This window comes from Pristiophorus japonicus, chromosome 14 (assembly GCF_044704955.1).
Source record: "Pristiophorus japonicus isolate sPriJap1 chromosome 14, sPriJap1.hap1, whole genome shotgun sequence".
Classification (NCBI taxonomy): domain Eukaryota; kingdom Metazoa; phylum Chordata; class Chondrichthyes; family Pristiophoridae; genus Pristiophorus; species Pristiophorus japonicus.
In genome coordinates, this window is record NC_091990.1 from 3,395,705 (window position 1) to 3,415,155 (window position 19,451).

Sequence of the window (19,451 nt, forward strand, 5' to 3'; positions counted from 1 at the left end):
AGGAGGACACAACAAATCTGCAAAAAAGCAAATTATAATTTAAATGGAGAAAAATTGCAAAGTGCTGCAGTACAGAGGGACCTGGGGGTCCTTGTGCATGAAACACAAAAAGTTAGTATGAAGGTACAGCAAGTGATCAGGAAGGCAAATGGAATGTTGGCCTTTATTGCAAGAGGGATAGAGTATAAAAGCAGGGAAGTCCTGCTACAACTGTACAGGGTATTGGTGAGGCCGCACCTAGAGTACTGCATACAGTTATTTAAGAAAGGATATACTTGCATTGGAGGCAGTTTAGAGAAGGTTCACTAGGTTGATTCCTGAGATGAAGGGGTTGTCATATGAAGAAAGATTGAGCAGGTTGGGCCTGTACTCATTGGAGTTTAGAAGACTTAGATGATCTTATTGAAACGTATAAGATTCTGAGGGGGCTTGACAGGGTAGATGCAGAGAGGATATTTCCCCTCATGGGGAATCTAGAACTAGGGGGCATAGCTTCAGAATAAGGGGTCGCCTATTTAAAACAGAAACGATGAGGAATTTCTTCTCTCAGAGGGTCGTGAATCTGTGGAATTCTCTACCCCAGAGAGCTGTGGAGGCTGGGTCATTGAATGTTTTTAAGGTGGAAAGAGACAGATTTTTAAGCGATAAGGGAGTCAAGGATTACGGGGAGCGGGCAGGGAAGTGGAGCTGAGAGTCCATGATCAGATCAGCTATGATCTTATTGAATGGTGGAGCAGGCTCGAGGGGCCAAATGGCTGACTCCTGCTCCTAATTCTTATGTTCTGATGTATATGATGATGACCATTACTGTGTGAGCTTACTGCGAAGGCTATCTCTGCACAGGAGGAATCATATTCCATGATTTTCTATATTTAGCCAGCTTGAAAGGAGGTGGGTTTGATGCAGCTGAATTAATTGGTCCAGCTTGTTAGGGGAAAATACTAAAGTTCAAAATGAGGTAATCCAATAACCCCATGACCTCTGATGGAGTCCCCAGAGTTCACGGTTGGTGCTGATTCTAAAGTACTCGTTGGCCAGTTTGCCAACTTTCTTAAAATATAAATAAAGGAGTGACTTAATCATTTCAACAGATTCTATGCTCCCTCGGTGGGCACTGGCCCACGTTTCCAGCCGACATTCATTGCCTGTCAAGCATTTTTTGAGGTTCTGGGACTGAGACCGTGCCGGTTTTCGGACAAGAAAACCAAGAGCGAGACAGACAAAGTACTAATGGTGGTGGTGGGTCGGGTTGGGTCGAAGGTCATTTGGCGAGGCTCGGACCAATCGCACGTCATTTAAAACATAGCGGCGAGGCCGACAACTAGTCCAGCGCGCGGTTTTTGGACAATAACGGATTTTATTTTACTGAATATCAAACGGAGATTTTTCTCCAAAATATCTGGTTTTCGGACAATTCCGAATTTTCAGACAGCCGGAATTGAGACGTTGTACCTGTAAGTCCATGGGAAGGTACCAGGTACTTAACTCCCTTTCTGAAAACTTTTGAGCTCCTTCACCAGAAAAACACAGTCCCACCTACCCCTTCCCTCAACGACTATCTGTCCCACCGGTGAGAGTCTGTGGCTCTCGTATTGGACAGTTCAACTCACTTCAGGAGTGGAAGCAAGTCTTCCTCGATTCCGAGGGACTGCCGATGACGATGCTGCTGCTGCTCTTTGCATGTATCCCTGTGCACGTAATGTAAATAAAAGGACAGTCTTTCACTTCTGGGACCTGGGCTCAAATCCTGAGTTAATAGCTGAAAAAAATTGATTCTTTGGGCTAGCTGTAAGGGTCCTACAGGAAATAATTTTGCCCAGTCTCATTGCACAGAATCATTGCATCATAGAAATTTACGGCACAGGAGGTGGTCATTCAACCCATCACATTGTGCCGGAGGATTGCCCAGATTTGCGATATTCCTCAACGTACAAAGATGGCTGGTGTGGGCAAAGCAAATGCTTCATTGGTTCATTGGAGAGACACTCCTCCAAGGTTTCTCATTGGTTTATTAGAGAGGTGTTCCTCCAAGCTTTCCCATTGGTTCATTGGAGGAACGCTCCTCCACAATTAGAGGGCACTCTTCCAAGGTTGCTGTTAATTCTCACTGTTGGGATTTTTGTACGTAATCCACAAGCCTATGAAATGGACACGGAGTGCAAAATATTCCATTCCTCCAGCACGGATATTCCTTACCTTAATTTGCTTAAAAATCTATCAAAAAAGAAGAATCATTTTGCTCTTCCCACTAATCTGATTAGTAATTAACAGGCAAAAGCCACAGTGAAAGGCAGCGTTATAGCAACCAGAGCAACCTTCTGCGGCATTACAATCAGCCAACAAAAGAGTTAGAGAGATTCCCAGAGTGATTTGGAACCAAATTTGGGCAAGAGTAGGACCCATTCCCCAGTGACAGCCAAAGTCTGATAAAGGTGAAGATGTCTCCCATCAAGGTCAACAGATTAAGGACAAAAACCACTGTGTGTGCAAATAGATAGTACAGCTTTTATCTGAAGAATGTGTACATCTTCATATCTCATATCGCAGTAGCTATCCCCACACCACTGTGCGGCACACAAATATTTGCCCCCATCCTGATCGTTAGGAGTACCGTCTTTCTGCAAATTTCAACTCGGTGACGGAAAACTCCTGCATAAGAGAGATTCATTTCTCTCTAGTATTGACTTCACTAGAACCAAGATATGAGAGTTCAGGATAGAAGCGGTTATGTTGCTTGATCATTTCAAGCCATTTCCAATTCTGCCGTCCATTGGATTGCCCTGTGAAGCACCGGACGTTTTAATATGTTAAAGGCGTTATATAAATGAATACAATTTGTTGTTGTTGTAAAGCAAAGCCACATCTTAATTCAGAGATTTAAAAAGGCAACAACCAGTGCTGATTTATGCCTCTCCTCTTTCCAGTAACGCACAAACCATAAGATCCACTCGGCTCGGCAAAACCGAACCGTTATCTTCTGCTGCTGCAATCATGTACTCCCCAGTGCCAGCTCCCTCTGGCTAACTTGCATATTGACCATAGCACAGGAGCTACGCTTTACCAGGATGTTGTCTGGACTGAAGAATTTTAGCTAGGAATTACGAGGGGTCTGGATAAAGTGGGTAAGAAGGACTTTTTATTAGTAGAGGCATCACTAACCAGGGGAGGGGGCAGGCATAGATTTAAAGTAGTTGGTCAAAGGATTAGAGGGGAGTAGAGGAGAATCATTTTTCACCTAGAGAGTGGTGGGGGTCTGGAACTCACTGCCTGAAAGGGTGGTAGAGACAGAAACCCTCACCACATTTAAAAAGTACTTGGATGTACACTTGAAGTGTTGTAACCTACAGGGCTACGGACCCAGAGCTGGAAAGTGGGATTAGACTGGATAGCTTTTTGTCGGCCGGCACGGACACGATGGGCTGAATGGCCTCCTTCTGTCCCATAATTTTCTATGATTTTATACGAGAACAGGACAAACTACGTTAGGATGAGTTTTAATCTTAGTTTCACTTGAAAGCTGAGCAACTGATGCTTATCCTCAGTACAGCTTGGCTCCAATACGCATATAATACAAACATCAATGTTTCCTTTTATATCATCTGACAAAAGGTTTGAAGTTCCTATTGCTAACCAACCCAGAGGTATGCATATAATCTGCAGGGCACGAAAAAACAATGTCTGCCCTTTGGAGCACACATACTTGGAGTTGTTGGTGTTCCCATGCGCCTGCTGCCCTTGTCCTTCTAGGTGGTAGAGGTCGCGGGTTTGGGAGGTGCTGCCGAAGAAGCCTTGGCGAGTTGCTGCAGTGCATCTTGTAGATGGTGCACACTGCAACCACGGTGCGCCGGTGGTGGAGGGAGTGAGTGTTGAAGGTGGGGGATGGGGTGCTGATCACGCGGCTGCTTTGTCCTGGATGGTGTCGAGCTTCTCGAGTGTTGTTGGAGCTGCACCATCCAGGCAAGTGGAGAGTATTCCATCACACTCCTGACTTGTGCCTTGTAGATGGTGGAAAGGCTTTGGGGAGTCAGGAGGTGAGACACTCGCCGCAGAATACCCAGCCTCTGACCTACTCTTGTAGCCCCAGTATTTATGTGGCTGGTCCAGTTAAGTTTCTGACCAATTAAAGCATTCAAATATATTCTAGCATGTAGAGAACTATTAAAGTAGTCCGTGTGTTTGTACTGAAATACTGACAGATCTCGAGTAGCATTGCTCCCAGGGAATGGGAGAATACACTATTTTAGAACAGTGGGGTATCCTGACAGAGGATTAAATGGGATACACAGCACAGAAACAGGCCATTCGGCCCAACCAGTCCATGCCGGAGTTTATGCTCCACTCGAGCCTCCTCCCGTCTTTCCTCATCTAAATCTATCAGCATAACCCTCTATTCCTTCTCCCCCATACGCTTGTCCAGTCTCCCCTTAAATACATCGATACTATTCACCTCAACCCCTCCCTGTGGCAGCGAGTTCCACATTCTCACCGCTCTCTGGGTAAAGAAGTTTCTTCTGAATTCCCCATTGGATTTCTGGGTGACTATCTTATATTGATGGCCTCTAGTTATGCTCTTCCCCACAAGTGGAAATATTCTCTCCCATAATGCACTATGGACGACTATCAGAGCCGCTGATTTACAGTGCGTGAATAAGTCACATGCTGCTGCATCAAGTCAGCAAATGGTGACAGGAAGTAAATATGACACTTACAGGTACACGCTGTACACAAAAGATGAATGTATTCGAGATAGGGGGTAATTCTATGAATTGGCACTGTTGGCAGAGAGCATTGCCCGCCAGCAACACGAGTCGTGAACATGGGTGCACCAGGCCCACAATTATCTGACCATTACAATGCCAGCCATTGAAACGAATGCTTGGAAAATGACGGGACCTTGCAGCCCAAATTCCCAATTTCCACTGATGGTAGGTGAGCTTGCCCGCCTGTGAACTCTCCCCTCCCACTTACACAAAATCAGTGTCATAACATACAAGGCTGGGTCAGCTATATATATATATATAATATATATAAATATATACCCACATCACTGCTCAGCAAACCATGTGCTCATGCTGTAGGCGTCTGCTGCCAATCATGGAATCCAAAAAAAACCCAGGCAAAATAATGTAGGAAATCACCCTGTGCATATTACACAGAGGGTATTCTGCACGCACAATATATATGAACGTGTGGAGACTTCCGAGGCTGTGACATTGAGGGGTTGAAGTGATGTTAATAAATGTTGCTCTTGTGAATTATGATTTGATGCCTGCCTCCTTTCCCCCCATGTGTTACAGCCTTGTGCTTTATACCCTCAAAGCCTCCCTGATAAAGTGCGACATCCCCACTGACACCTGGGAGTCCCTGGCCAAAGACCAGTCCGCCCTAAGTGGAGGAAGAGCATCCGGGAGGGCGCTGAGCACCTCGAGTCTCGTCGCCGAGAGCGTGCAGAAACCAAGCGCAGGCAGCAGAAGGAGCGTGCGGCAAACCAGACTCCCCACCCACCCTTTCCTCCAACCACTGTCTGTCCCACCTGTGACAGAGACTGTAATTCCCGTATTGGGCTGTTCAGTCACCTGAGAACTCACTTTTAGAGTGGAAGCAAGTCTTCCTCGATTCGAGGGACTGCCTCTGATGATGATTACATCTTCTCTAAATGTCTAAGCACAGAAGTTTGCCACTTGTGAATTAAGGATCTGCTTACCATACAAACGGGACAGACTTTTGTTGGGGGTGAATTTCTCACTCCCAACTTAAACATTCACTCCCTCCACCACCGGCGCACCCTGGCTGCAGTGTGCACCATCTACAAGATGCACTGCAGCAACTCGCCAAGGCTTCTTCGGCAGCACCTCCCAAACCCGTGACCTCTACCCCCTAGAAGGACAAGGGCAGCAGGTACATGGGAACACCACCACCTCCACGTTCCCCTCCCAGTCACACACCATCCTGACTGGGAAATATATCGGCCGTTCCTTCATCGTCGCTGGGTCAAAATCCTGGAACTCCCTCCCTAACAGCACTGTGGGAGCACCTTCACCACACGGACTGCAGCGGTTCAAGAAGGCGGCTCACCACCACCTTCTCCAGGGGCAATTAGGGATGGGCGATAAATGCCGACCTTGCCAGCGACGCCCACATCCCAGGAACGAAAAAAACATTTGGCCAGTGCAGGCTTTCAGTAAACCGCCACTGATGGAATTAAATGCGATTGGATGAGGAATGCTTTTTGGCCAGGATGAGCTCAGCCACTCAGGATACCAACCCGACTGCTTCACCCTCACATTAGCAAACATCCACCTGAACAAGCAGACATGATCTCAGTGCAATATCTCATGTGAAGGACAATCGTCCCTGACTCAGTACAACTGGGAGTGTCAGAATGAATGATCTGCCCAAGCGCCATTGTCAAGCCTGAACCTGCAACTTTCTGACCCAGAGGAGAGAGTATTATCAACATTAAATTAAACGCAAATAAATTTACCTGTGAATTTATATTAGCCGCCTCGCTCTCTTGGCTATTTACACATACGTTTTCTCCCCAACCATCTTTGAACAACTCTACAAATGAGACAACAGTGGCCTCTCCTACCAGTTGCTAAGGCTGGTGAGGTCTGACAGCCTGGACAATGCTACATTTCCATCCCCTTTCTCCTGGATTAATATCGAGCCAATAATCTATACCCAACTTGCTTTTTTTTTCAATCGTTTTTCTCTTGCTTCACAAGTAAAAGAGAAAAGAAAAACTTCAATTTCTACAGCGGTTTTCACAGCTGCAAGACATGACAAAGCGCTTTACAGCCAATCAGGTACTTTTTGGAGTGTAGTAACTTGGGAAATGCAGCAGCCAATTTGCGCACAGCAAGCTCCCACACACAGCAATGTGATGATGACCAGATAGTTTGTTTTTTGTTATGGCGATTGAGGGATAAATATTGGCCCCAGGACACCGAGGATAACTCCCCTGCTCTTCTTCAGAGCAGTGCCGTGGGACTTTTTACGTCCACCTGAGAGAGCAGACAGGGCCTCGGTTTAATGTCTCATCTGAAAAACGGCCCCTCCGACAGTGCGGCCCTCCCTCAGCACTGCCCCTCCGATAGTGTAGCACTCCCTCAGCACTGCACTGGGAGTGTCAGCCTGGATTTTTGTACTGGTCTCCACTAGGACATAGACCAAATTCAATAAAGCTGTACACAGAATACGATCTATATTTAAAATGCTGCAATTTCTATTAAAAAAAAATAAAAGGTTATTTTATTCAGCAGAGCCAACTGGGATCAAGGTGATTATTTTAATTACCAGAAAAGTAAAAATGCAACCTCTATTTACAAATATGACGGTGCGCTGATGGGCATATCTCAGAATGCCAGCTGTCAATGTTCATGTCACACCCTCATAATCACCAGGAGCAGGAGAAGAAACCTCTCTATCCTTTGTTCACACTGTCTGCAAACAACTGGTTGCTAAGGTGGTTTCAAATGCGTGTGGTTTCGGTTGTCATGGCAGTACGGCTATTTTAACCAAGCCTGATCACATGGAGCCCTTTTCCTAAATAGCCCTCAGTTAGTCGGGAGACACGTTGACTGAACCTGGTGCGAGTGTGTGTGTGCTCGACTGGCCACTTTTATAAGGCCTGCCACACATTAGTCACGCAGCAGCCTCTGTCATCTGCCGATGTGTCCATCTGCAGCCAACCCTGTCTGCATCTCTTCCTCCGCTAACTTGAGCATTTGGAGCAAAAACCAGAAAATACTTCTAAATGTGTGGTGCCAATCTCGGCGCTCTCATTAATTCCATAAAGGTTCCATAATACACTGGCTCCATTGCTGCTCACTCTCTCCGTGTTAACTCTTTCGTAGCTGCGTTGCAGATTTCAGCAACGGTCAGATGCCAAAAAATCATGCAGGAACAGCAAGCAATTAGTCTTAGAATAAGGGGCCGCCCGTTTAAAACTGAGATGAGGAGAAATTTCTTCTCTGAGGGTTGTAAATCTGGAATTCTCTGCCCCAGAGAGCTGTGGGGGCTGGGTCATTGAATATATTTAAGGTGGAGATAGACAGATCTTTGAATGATAAGGGAGTAAAGGGTTATGGGGAGCGGGCGGGGAAGTGGAGCTGAGTCCATGATCAGATCAGCCATGATCTTATTGAATGGCGGAGCAGGCTCGAGAGGCCAAATGGCCGACTCCTGCTCCTAATTCTTGTGCTCTCATCTTTTTAAATGCTTGTAGGCCTGTTTAGTTTCACTTCTAATAACTTACAATCTGAGCATACGATGGCTACCGAGAACTCCCCCTCATATTAACATTGGCACCGTCCAATCTCTTTCCTTTCAATTGTGAAGTGCTAATTATGTTTGCTGACCTGTTCATGTTCCTAAATTATGCTCCACTGTAGAAGCAAGGTGAAGAAAAGACTGAATGTGTCAATGCATTTGTGCCATGGATTGGGAGATTGACCTGCACATTCGATGCCCCGTTAACATTTGCATCCTTTGCTTCTCCGAGCGAGCGATCAGCTGATCTTCACTCGGTCACAGTCTCAGCACTGAGCTAAAGCAACGCGTCGGGCCAAAGAAACAAATCTGAGCAGTGTGTCGGCGAATGTCTACGTTGAAGTGAACCGGTTTTCAGGTGAGGGGAAATCACAGGAACGCGAGCCACATTCTATTTGGCACGTTATAAAATACTCAGAAAACATTCCTTCAATCAGTTTCGCAGCAACATAAGAATTAAGAATTAGGAGCAGGAGGAGACTACACGATCCCTTGGACCTGCTCCGTCATCCAACAAGATCATGGCCGATCATCGACCTCAACTCCACTTCCCTGCCCGCTCCCCATATCCCTCGATTCCCTTAGAGTCCAAAATCTATCGATCTACAGAAATAATTAAATGCTTCCCTTCAAGCAACGGCTTCTAACTGTTTGCTAAATGCCTACAGGCTTTGCATCAAAATATCCAAAAGCAATAAAAATACTTTCCATCATCTTTCCATTTGCAGGTAAGACAAGTTAGCTTTTGCCCAGTGGAGAGAATTGAGCAATTGGATTCAGTCAAGTGAAAGTAACAAGATTGGTATGCACCTTATGTTTTATGAATGACTAGATTGTCATGAGCGGCGATAGGCACTGGGAATGGATGGTGATTCTGTGAGGCTGAGCTTTGATCTGGTGGGGCTGAGTGGACAACAGGTGGACATACTGTGAACGTCCCATGCACTGGGCAGCCATCCTAAGTGAATGGTCATGGTCATCAAACATACTGTACTGTTGTTCACAGGAGGGGTAGGGGGAAATCACTTGGTGCAGCTAAAAGCCACAGAAATTAAATTTGCAATAATTAATGCATGTCTTGAAGTACTCGGGACTTACTGTATATTTACTTTGTCTTTATGAATGATAATGCAAATTGCACCATACTTCAGCAAGAAATGTGATGCAAATCCGCACTTAGAAATGCCTTTACATCACTGTAGCACCCAACTGCTCAAAACAAGTCACAAACCACCAGTATTTAGGGAATCATGCAGGGTGGATCAAGGGGGAACCAGTAGATGTAGTGTATTTGGATTTCCAGAAGGCATTCGATAAGGTGCCACATAAAAGGTTACTGCACAAGATAAGAGCTCACAGGATTGGGGGTAATATATGAGCGTGGCTAGAAGATTGGCTAACTAACAGAAAACAGAGAGTTGGGATAAATGGATAATTTTCAGGTTGGCAAACAGTAACTAGTGGGGTGCCACAGGGATTAGTGCTGGGGCCTCAACTATTTACAATCTATATTAATGATTTGGATAAAGGAAGGGAATGTACTGTAGCCAAATTTGCTGACAATACAAAGATGAGTGGGAAAGCAAGTTGTGAAGAGGACACAGGGATATAGACAGGCTAAGTGAGTGAGCAAAAAATTGGCAGATAGAGCATAATGTGGGAAAATGTGAGGTTATCCACTTTGATAGGAAGAATAGAAAAGCAGAATATTATTTAAATGGAGCGAGATTACAAAGTGCTGCGGTACAGAGGGATCTGGGTGTCATAGTACAGGAAACACAACAAGTTAGCATGCAGGTAAAGCAAGTAATTTGGAAGACCAATGAAATGTTGGCCTTAGTTCAGGGAAGGTTCACTCGGTTGATTCCCGAGATGAAGGGGGTCGTCTTATGAACAAAGGTTGAGCAGGTTGGGCCTGTACTGATTGGAGTTTAGAAGAATGAGAAGTGATCGTATTGAAATGTATAAGATTCTGAGGGGGCTGGACAGGGTAGATACAGAGAGGCTGTTTCCCCTCGAGGGGGAATCTAGAACTAGGGGGCATAGTTTCAGAATAAGGAGTCGCCCATTTAAGAGGAGGAATTTCTTCTCTCAAAGAGTTGTGAATGTTTGGAATTCTCTACCGCAGAGAGCTGTGGAGATTGGGTCATTGAATATATTTAAGGTGTAGATAGACAGATTTTTGAACTACAGGGAAATCGAGGATTATGGGGAGCGGGCAGGAAACTGGAGTTGAGGCCAAGATCAGATCAGCCATGATTTTATTAAATGGTGGAGCAGGCTCGAGGGGCTCCTAATCCTTATGTTTTTATGACTGCAAATACCTCCTACCTCCTCATGGCATGGTGTACGAGAGCTCCGATGTGTGGGACCACTCATTCACTCCCATACCATTTATGTTTAACTCAAGCATTCAATAATGCTGAACAAGTTATTACCTTCTGTGATATATTCACAGAACACAGCACACACAGCTTCCTAACATGGCAGGCAGCTCTCTCGGAAGTCTCCAGAATTGCCTGGTTTTGTCTAACGATTAACTGTGCAATTGCAGTACACAATACGTCCACATCCACAGTGTGGAGCTACACACATTACAAGCTTACAGACATTACACCTTCATTGCATTACAAACTTTTCTCTCTATTTAATAGATGCGCTAATGTTTCTCAGTTGCTTTTTATGCTTCTGCATGGCCCACTCTTTTTCAAAGTTCCAACTTCGAGTAACTATGAGATTTTAATTCATATTATATATGTCCAGTAGTCAATCATCTGTGACATTGTACATGGGGAGCAAGACCAAATGTCGTCTTTGCAAATTGGGGTTAGAGGCCAAGTGATATTTGAACGAGGGTGTGTAGACATATTTCAGGCTTCATTTTAAAGTCATGGATTTTGTCCTTATTTTTCTATTTCACCATAAATTCCTATGCCCACATTTACAATGGGAGTTGTCTTTGTAAACTTGCCAAACTATAATTACATTCTGTGACGGGTGCTGCAGCATCTCCAATGGGCTGGAGGTGTAACTGCAGCAAGCAAGGCAATTTCCATTATACCTGTGGGCAAAGGAATTGATAATGGAAAAAGCTGACAGGAAGTGTACTGACCCCAAAACCGACAACACCAGCTTTCAGTTGAGAAAAATGGCCATAAGGATGGGTGTTATACAAGCAGTATAGCAGTACATAGGAACATACGAACAGGAAGAGGCCATTCAGCCCTTCGAGACACTCAATGAGATCACGGCTGATCTGCAACCTAACTCCATATACTCGCCTTTGGCCCATATCCCTCAATACCTCTGGTTAACAGAAAGCTATCAATCTCCAATTTGAAATTAACAGTTGATCTAGCATCAATTGCCATTTACAGAATATAATTCCAAACTTCTACCATCCTTTGTGCATAGAAGTGTTTCCTAATTTCATTCCTGGAAGGTCTGGCTCTTGTTTTTCAAGACTATGCCCCCTAGTCCTAGACTTCCCAACCAGCGGGTGTTTGCTTAATGAAGTGTCTCTCCAAAATTAAACTGTTATACATATTGAACAAAGGATCCTTATGCAAAAAAAAAAATCAATGATAAATGAGTGGAAGTGTGAGCAGATGGCTCTGAGCTGGTACTTTCAAAAAGTACAACCTGAATGGGTGTTAAATTATGATTATACTAAGATTTCATCTTGAATTTATAAGAATTAGGAGTAGGCCATTCGGCCCCTCGAGCCTGCTCCGCCATTACAGAAGAACATAAGAATTAGGAACAGGAGTAGGACATCTAGCCCCTCGAGCCTGCTCCGCCATTCAACAAGATCATGGTTGATCTGGCCATGGACTCAGCTCCACTTACCCGCCCACTCCCCATAACCCTTAATTCCCTTATTAATTAAAAATCTATCTATCTGTGACTTGAATATATTCAATGAGCTAGCCTCAACTGCTTCCCTGGGCAGAGAATTCCACAGATTCACAACCCTCTGGGAGAAGAAATTCCTTCTCAACTCGGTTTTAAATTGGCTCCCCCGTATTTTGAGGCTGTGCCCCCTAGTTCTAGTCTCCCCGACCAATGGAAACAACCTCTCTGCCTCTATCTTGTCTATCCCTTTCATTATTTTAAATGTTTCTATAAGATCACCCCTCATCCTTCTGAACTCCAACGAGTAAAGACCCAGTCTACTCAATCTATCATCATAAGTTAACCCCCTCATCTCCGGAATCAACCTAGTGAATCGTCTCTGTACCCTCTCCAAAGCTAGTATATCCTTCCTTAAGTAAGGTGACCAAAACTGCATGCAGTACTCCAGGTGCGGCCTCACCAATACCCTATACAGTTGCAGAAGGACCTCCCTGCTTTTGTACTCCATCCCTCTCGCAATGAAGGCCAACATTCCATTCGCCTTCCTGATTACCTGCTGCACCTGCAAACTAACTTTTTGGGATTCATGCACAAGGAAAGCCCGGCTAGCTCAGTCGGTAGAACATGAGGTTCTTAATCTCAGGGTCATGGGTTCGAGCCCCTCGTCGGGTGATTTTTTTTTTTTTGTCAGCTGTAGCTCAGTGGGTAGCACACTTGCCTCTGAATCAAAAGGTTGCGGGTTCTAGTCTCACTCTAGGGATTAAACTGCATTTTTATCGGCCGCGTGGCCTAATGGATAAGGCGTCTGACTTCAAATGTAACTGTGATGTTATCAGAAGATTGCCGGTTCGATTCCTGCCGCGATCAGCTAACTCGCCGTGTGATATTTTCTAAAAGAGTTTCATGCACAAGGACCCCCAGGACCCTCTGCACCGCAGCATGTTGTAATTTCTCCCCATTCAAATAATATTCCCTTTTACTGTTTTTTTTCCCCCAACGTGGATGACCTCACACTTTCCGACATTGTATTCCATCTGCCAAACCTTAGCCCATTCGCTTAACCTATCTAAATCTCTTTGCAGCCTCTCTGTGTCCTCTACACAACCCGCTTTCCCACTAATCTTTGTGTCATCTGCAAATTTTGTTACACTACACTCTGTCCCCTCTTCCAGGTCATCTATGTATATGGTAAACAGTTGTGGTCCCAGCACCGATCCCTGTGGCACAACACTAACCACCGATTTCCAACCCGAAAAGGACCCATTTATCCCGACTCTCTGCTTTCTGTTAGCCAGCCAATTCTCTATCCATGCTAATACATTTCCACTGACCCCGCGTACTTTTATCTTCTGCAGTAACCTTTTGTGTGGCACCTTATCGAATGCCTTTTGAAAATCTAAATACACCACATCCATCAGTACACCTCTATCCACCATGCTCGTTATATCCTCAAAGAATTCCAGTAAATTAGTTAAACATGATTTCCCCTTCATGAATTCATGCTGCGTCTGCTTGATTGCACTATTCCTATCTAGATGTCCCGCTATTTCTTCCTTAATGATAGTTTCAAGCATTTTCCCCACTACAGATGTTAAACTAACCGGCCTATAGTTACCTGCCTTTTGTCTGCCCCCATTCAATAAGATCACGGCTGATCTTCGACCTCAACTCCACTTTCCTGCCCGATCGCCATAATCCTCGATTCCCTTAATATCCAAAAATCTATCGATCTCAGCCTTGAATATACTCATCGACTGAGCCTCCACAGCCCTTTTGGGTAGAGAATTCCAAAGATTCACAACTTGAGTGAAGAGGTTTCTGCTCATCTCAGTCCTAAATGGCCGACCCCTTATCCTGAGACTGTGACCCCTGGTTCTAGACTCCCCAGCCCCGGGGGAAACATCCTCCCTGCATCTACCCTGTCAAGCCCTGTAAGAAGGTTTTATGTTTCAATGAGATCACCTCTCATTCTTCGATACTCCAGAGAGTATAGGCCTAGTCTACTCAATCTCTCCTCATAGGACAATCCCCCCATCCCAGGAATCAATCTGGTAAACCTTCGCTGCACTCCCTCTACAGCAAGTATATCCTTCCTTAGGTAAGGAGACCAAAACTGCACACAATACTCCAGGTGTGGATATAAGCACAAAAATCCTACTGCGCTGTAAAAGGAGAAGGAAGACGTGCATTTCTATAGCACCTTTCATGACCTCAGGATGTCCGAAAGTGCTTTATAGCCAATGAAGTGCTTTTGTAGTGTCATCACTGTTGTAATGTGGGAAACGCAGCAGCCAATTTGCACACAGCAAGCTCCCACACACAGCAATGTGATAATGACCCGATAATCTGTGGTGGTGATATTGATTTTAGGGATAGATTTTGGCCAGGACAATTGTTAAATACCGCAATTGATTTAAGTGCTTAACCTCCAGGCCAAGACCCCTGATGTAGGTGGGATGAATGAGGCTCTGACAGAAGATTGTATGCGCAGAGAATTGTACAAGTCTGTGCCACTCGGACAGATTTCCTGCCACACTAGCTCCAGTATAAATGCTAGTGTGGACACACTGCCAAAAATCCATGGTGCAATCCCAAGTTATGTGCCAGTACACTCTTGCCACGGCGTGGATTTAAGTTGGTGGGCACATCCATTGGGTACTCTGTCTTCAAAACAAAGATCTGCTGTGTGTTCATGGACAGGACAGTGGGAAAAATGTACCCCTGAATGCAAATTAACAATCTGAAAGAAAGGCTTGCATTTCTATAGCGCCTTTCATGACCACCAGACGTCCCCAAGCACTTTACAGCCAAAGTACTTTGTGAAGTGTAGTCACTGTTGTAATATGGGAAATGTGGCAGCCAATTTGCGCACAGCAAGCTCCCACAATCAGCAATGTGATAGTGACCAGATAATCTGCTTTTTTTGTTATGTTGATTGAGGGATAAATATTGGCTCCAGGACAAACTCCCCTGCTCTTCTTCGCAATAGTGCTATGGAATCTTTTGTCCACCTGAGAGAGCAGACGGGGCCTCGGTTTAACGTCTCATCTGAAAGATGGCACCTCCGACAGTGTGGCACTCTCTCAGTACTGCCCCCCCGACAGTGCAGCGTTCCTTCAGTGCTGCCCCTCCGACAGTGTGGAACTCCCTCAACACTGTACTGGAGCGTCAGCCTAGATTTTAGTGCTCATGTACCTGGAGTGGGACTTGAACCTTCAACCTTCTGACTCAGAGGCGAGTGCTGTCCACTGAGCCACTGTTGAGTTTCAGAGGACATCACGGGAAGTGCGTAACTGTGCTGGAGTGAATCAGAAAGCGCTGGTTAGCACACCTCACGCAGAGAATAAGGACGTTGGAGGTGATAATATTAAGAGGTAATGTTACAAAGTGCGAAATGTTCCGTGGTCTACAACAAGCATCAACAGACATGAATGGTTTTACGAGGGCGAGTAATAGGTACATATGCATCTGGTATGCACAGAAACAGCTGGGCCAATAAAGTGGATTTTCTAATTAGGAGTTCCTTCCCAATGTGCAAGAGCATTAACATTAACATTAACACAGCAAGTTAAAGTGCAGGGTACGGAGAAACTGCCGGAGCCTCTGAAAAGCAGGATGGAGCCGAGGTATTCTTTTAAGTGAGCTTTACTGCTGTAAGCGCCAAGAGTGGAAAATGCAAAACTAGCTCTCGCGTGTCAAAGAAGAATACAATGTCAGGTCTCAATGGCCAATACTGATCCTGAAATTAAACGAAGAGCTGTTGGTGGGTAAAGTGGAGCTGCGATTGACAGGATTGCCATTGGCCTCTTCTCCGACAATACTCTGAAAGACTGCAGTGTGTATTTGGCTCTGTAATCCTCCTCGGCCCACACGTACTCTCTTCCGTCACATGAAAGTTTACATAGGCTGATTGACAGGAACGGTGATTAAATTTCAGAGCATTTAAACTCAGTCTCACTGCTTTTAATGATGACAGCTGTTGGCTGCGATTTTTATTTCCAATTGCAATGCGAAAGGAACTATGGGACTGGCGTTTGTATTTCTTTAAAATGTCTATTTTGTTTTTGTCGAAATGAATTGCTTGCTGACAAAATCCTGGCAATGCGCGACTCGGAGATGCGAGGGGCCCGATGACGTATCTTTGTCAGCGCTGACGACAACCAATTGTGACGCATCTGTAATATCGATCCTATAATGCTTCTCAAGAATCTAACAAGGCACCTGGATGATATACATGTCCCAAAGTTTGGCAAGCCAGTTGCAGAATGAATCATTTGGAATCCTGATGTCAAAATGACAGCTGTGTACTTGTTAATAAGAGTTAAGGTTTGGAAAGAAAGACTTGCATTTCTATAGCGCCTTTCACGACCACCGAACGTCCCAAAGCACTTTACAGCCAATGAAATACTTATTGGAGTGTAGTCACTGTTGTAATGTGGGAAACCCAGCAGCCAATTTGCGCACAGCAAGCTCCCACACAGAGATATGTGATAATGACCAGATAATCTGTTTTAGTGATGTTGATTGAGGAATAAATATTGGCCCAGGACACCGGGGATAACTCCCCTGCTCTTCTTCGAAATAGTGCCATGGGATCTTTTACATCCACCTGAGAGAGTAGACGTGGCCTTGGTTTAATGTTTCATCCAAAAGACGGCACCTCCGACAGTGCGGCGCTCCCTCAGCACGGCCCCTCCGACAGTGCGGCGCTCCCTCAGCACCGCCCCTCCGACAGTGCAGCGCTCCCTCAGCACCGCCCCTCCGACAGTGCAGCGCTCCCTCAGCACCGCCCCTCCGACAGTGCAGCGCTCCCTCAGCACCGCCCCTCCGACAGTGCAGCGCTCCCTCAGCACCGCCCCTCCGACAGTGCAGCGCTCCCTCAGCACCGCCCCTCCGACAGTGCGGCACTCCCTCAGCACCGCCCCTCCGACAGTGCGGCTCTCCCTCAGCACTGCACTGGGAGTGTCAGCCTAGATTTTTGTGCTCAATCTCTGGAGTGGGACTTGAACCCACAACCTTCCAGCTCAGAGACGAGTGTGCTGCCCACTGAGACACTGGCTGATGCTGTAAAAACTATACACTTAACAAAACTGACCCTCGTCGTTATACCTTCAACAGATCAGATGAAGGGAGAACAGGTTAGTATTTGAGAAGATGAACACTGAGCAGGGATCTATTCAAGTAGAGCAAACAGCAAATAATAAGATCTTGCTTAATCACTTCACGTGTATACTACATTTGTCAGATGTAAAATGGAGATTATTTTCCTCATTTAACAAATGACGATTCAAATAAGGTGGTAAGGGCACAGAGCGCATGGTGGGGGTCACTTGGAGAACGTGTGACGTTTACCAACCCGTGCACCTGTGGGAGATTGCCGACGGGAGAGGTGAGTCAGTGAGGGAGACATTCCGATTCCGGGTTTAGAACCGAAGCAAAGATTTACAACTAGCCCTGGCACCGTTCCTCTGTGGATGATGCAATCACAAAGAACTGGGCTGCTTTCCAGTTTTTTTGCGAATTGCAGCCTCACCTTTGTGCTGTGTGGGATTAAAAAAAGGTGCATTGGAAGAACACTGTGCTCCTCAACAGATCATTTATAAGAACAGAAGAATTCGGAGCAGGAATCGGCCATTTGGCCGCTTGAGCCTGCTTCGCCATTCATTGAGATTATGGTTGACTTTTGACCTCAACTCCACTTTCCTGCACTCTCTCGATTCCCTTAACATCTAAAAATCTATCGATCTCCGCCTTGAATATACTCAAAGACTGAGCCTCCCCCAGCCCTCTGGGGCAGACAATTCCAGAGATTCACCACCCTCCGAATGAAGAAGTTTCTCCTAATCTCAGTCCTAAATGGCCGACCCCTTATCCTGAGACTGTGACCCCTGGTTCTAGACTCCCCAGCCGGGGGAACCAACCTCCCAGCATCTACCTTGTCAAGCCCTGTAAGAATGGTGTATGCTTTAATGAGATCACCTCTCATTCTTCTAAACTCTAGGGAATATAAGCCTAGTCTACTCAATCTCTCCTCATAGGACATGCTTTTAAGTTTTTAAAGTCAGCCCATATCTGATCCCAAAGCATTTCACCGAAGTTAATGCTGACAATGTATTTCACTTGACATTGCAATATTTATGTATCTCTGACTGCTTTTCAAGGAATTGTTTAATTTGTTTGACCCGCCTAAACTGCTTCAAAGTTCTGGCACCTCCTATGTGTATCTTTGCTGAAAAGATTGAAGTTTACGGGTAAACCTACCCCTCCAGGGTTGGAGGTGACATAACTGCAGACTGACAGCACATTGTTTGGGCATTATTAAAGTAAAACTACACAGTTCCTTTTAAACCACAGATAACATCGCACGCTGTGCAACTAACTTTTGTGTCAGTGCGTGCCGCAATGCCATGTCACAACTGTAGATTGCTGGGCGTGCAAATATCCTTCTCAATCGGTAAATGACCTCTAATACAGAGAACTGGCATTCAATTGTTTCGACATCTATTAACACCTCGTCACAGGCAGTGAAAAGAAACAGACTTGCATTTATATAGCGCCTTTCATGACAACCGGCGCCCCAAAAGTGCTTTGCAGCCAATGAAGTACTTTTATGACATGTAGTCACTGTCGCAATGTGGGAAATGCGGCAGCCAAATTGCGCACAGCAAGCTCCCACACACAGCAATGTGATAATGACCAGATAATCTGTTTTTTGAGTGAAGTTGATTGAGGGATAAATATTGATCCCGGGACACAAGTCCACTGCTCTTCTTCAAAATAGTGCCATAGGATCATTTACATTCACCCGAGGGGACAGGCGGGGACGCCGTTTCACATCTCATCCAAAAGACAGTACCGCTGACAGTGCAGCACTCCCTCAGCCCTCGTCATCCTCATCATCATAGGCAGTCCCTCGAATCGAGGATGACTTGCTTCCACGCCAAAAAAGTTCACAGGTGTTTCAATGAAGGACCTAATATTCCCGATCCCGAACTACATGTTGAAGGGTGGAAGATACCTGTGGGTGGATTGTTTTAACGTGGGGTGGCCGTTGCACACCAGCCACCACACGAGCTTGACAGAGCGAGGTCTTGGTCCAGTGGCAAGGATTACCCAAGACTAACTGGAGACCTGCTCTGCTGCACGGACCTAGTGCGCGCACACATATCGCAGTGTGGGCTGGGCCCGTGCTGCCCCTGGGCCCTTGCCTTTCCTGGGCCCCGGTCACTTCCCTCTACAAACCCTTCGCCCCTCCTGCTGTGCCTGCCCGCACTGCAGTCAGCGACCTGGCTTCCCAGCCGTCGCCCTCCTGCAGCAGCACG

The 19,451-nt window shown here is 45.7% G+C and overlaps 1 protein-coding gene and 1 non-coding gene across 3 annotated transcripts in view; one reads left to right on the forward strand and one right to left on the reverse strand.

Annotated features, from left to right (window-relative positions):
* The window catches only part of LOC139279677 (forkhead box protein O3-like), a 198,351-nt gene that overhangs the window by 88,474 nt on the left and 90,426 nt on the right, over positions 1–19,451 (reverse strand). The gene's annotated exons all lie outside the window — the stretch shown is intronic.
* trnak-cuu (transfer RNA lysine (anticodon CUU)) lies at positions 12,729–12,801 on the forward strand. The gene has a single exon. It is a non-coding gene; the product is annotated as a tRNA-Lys (tRNA).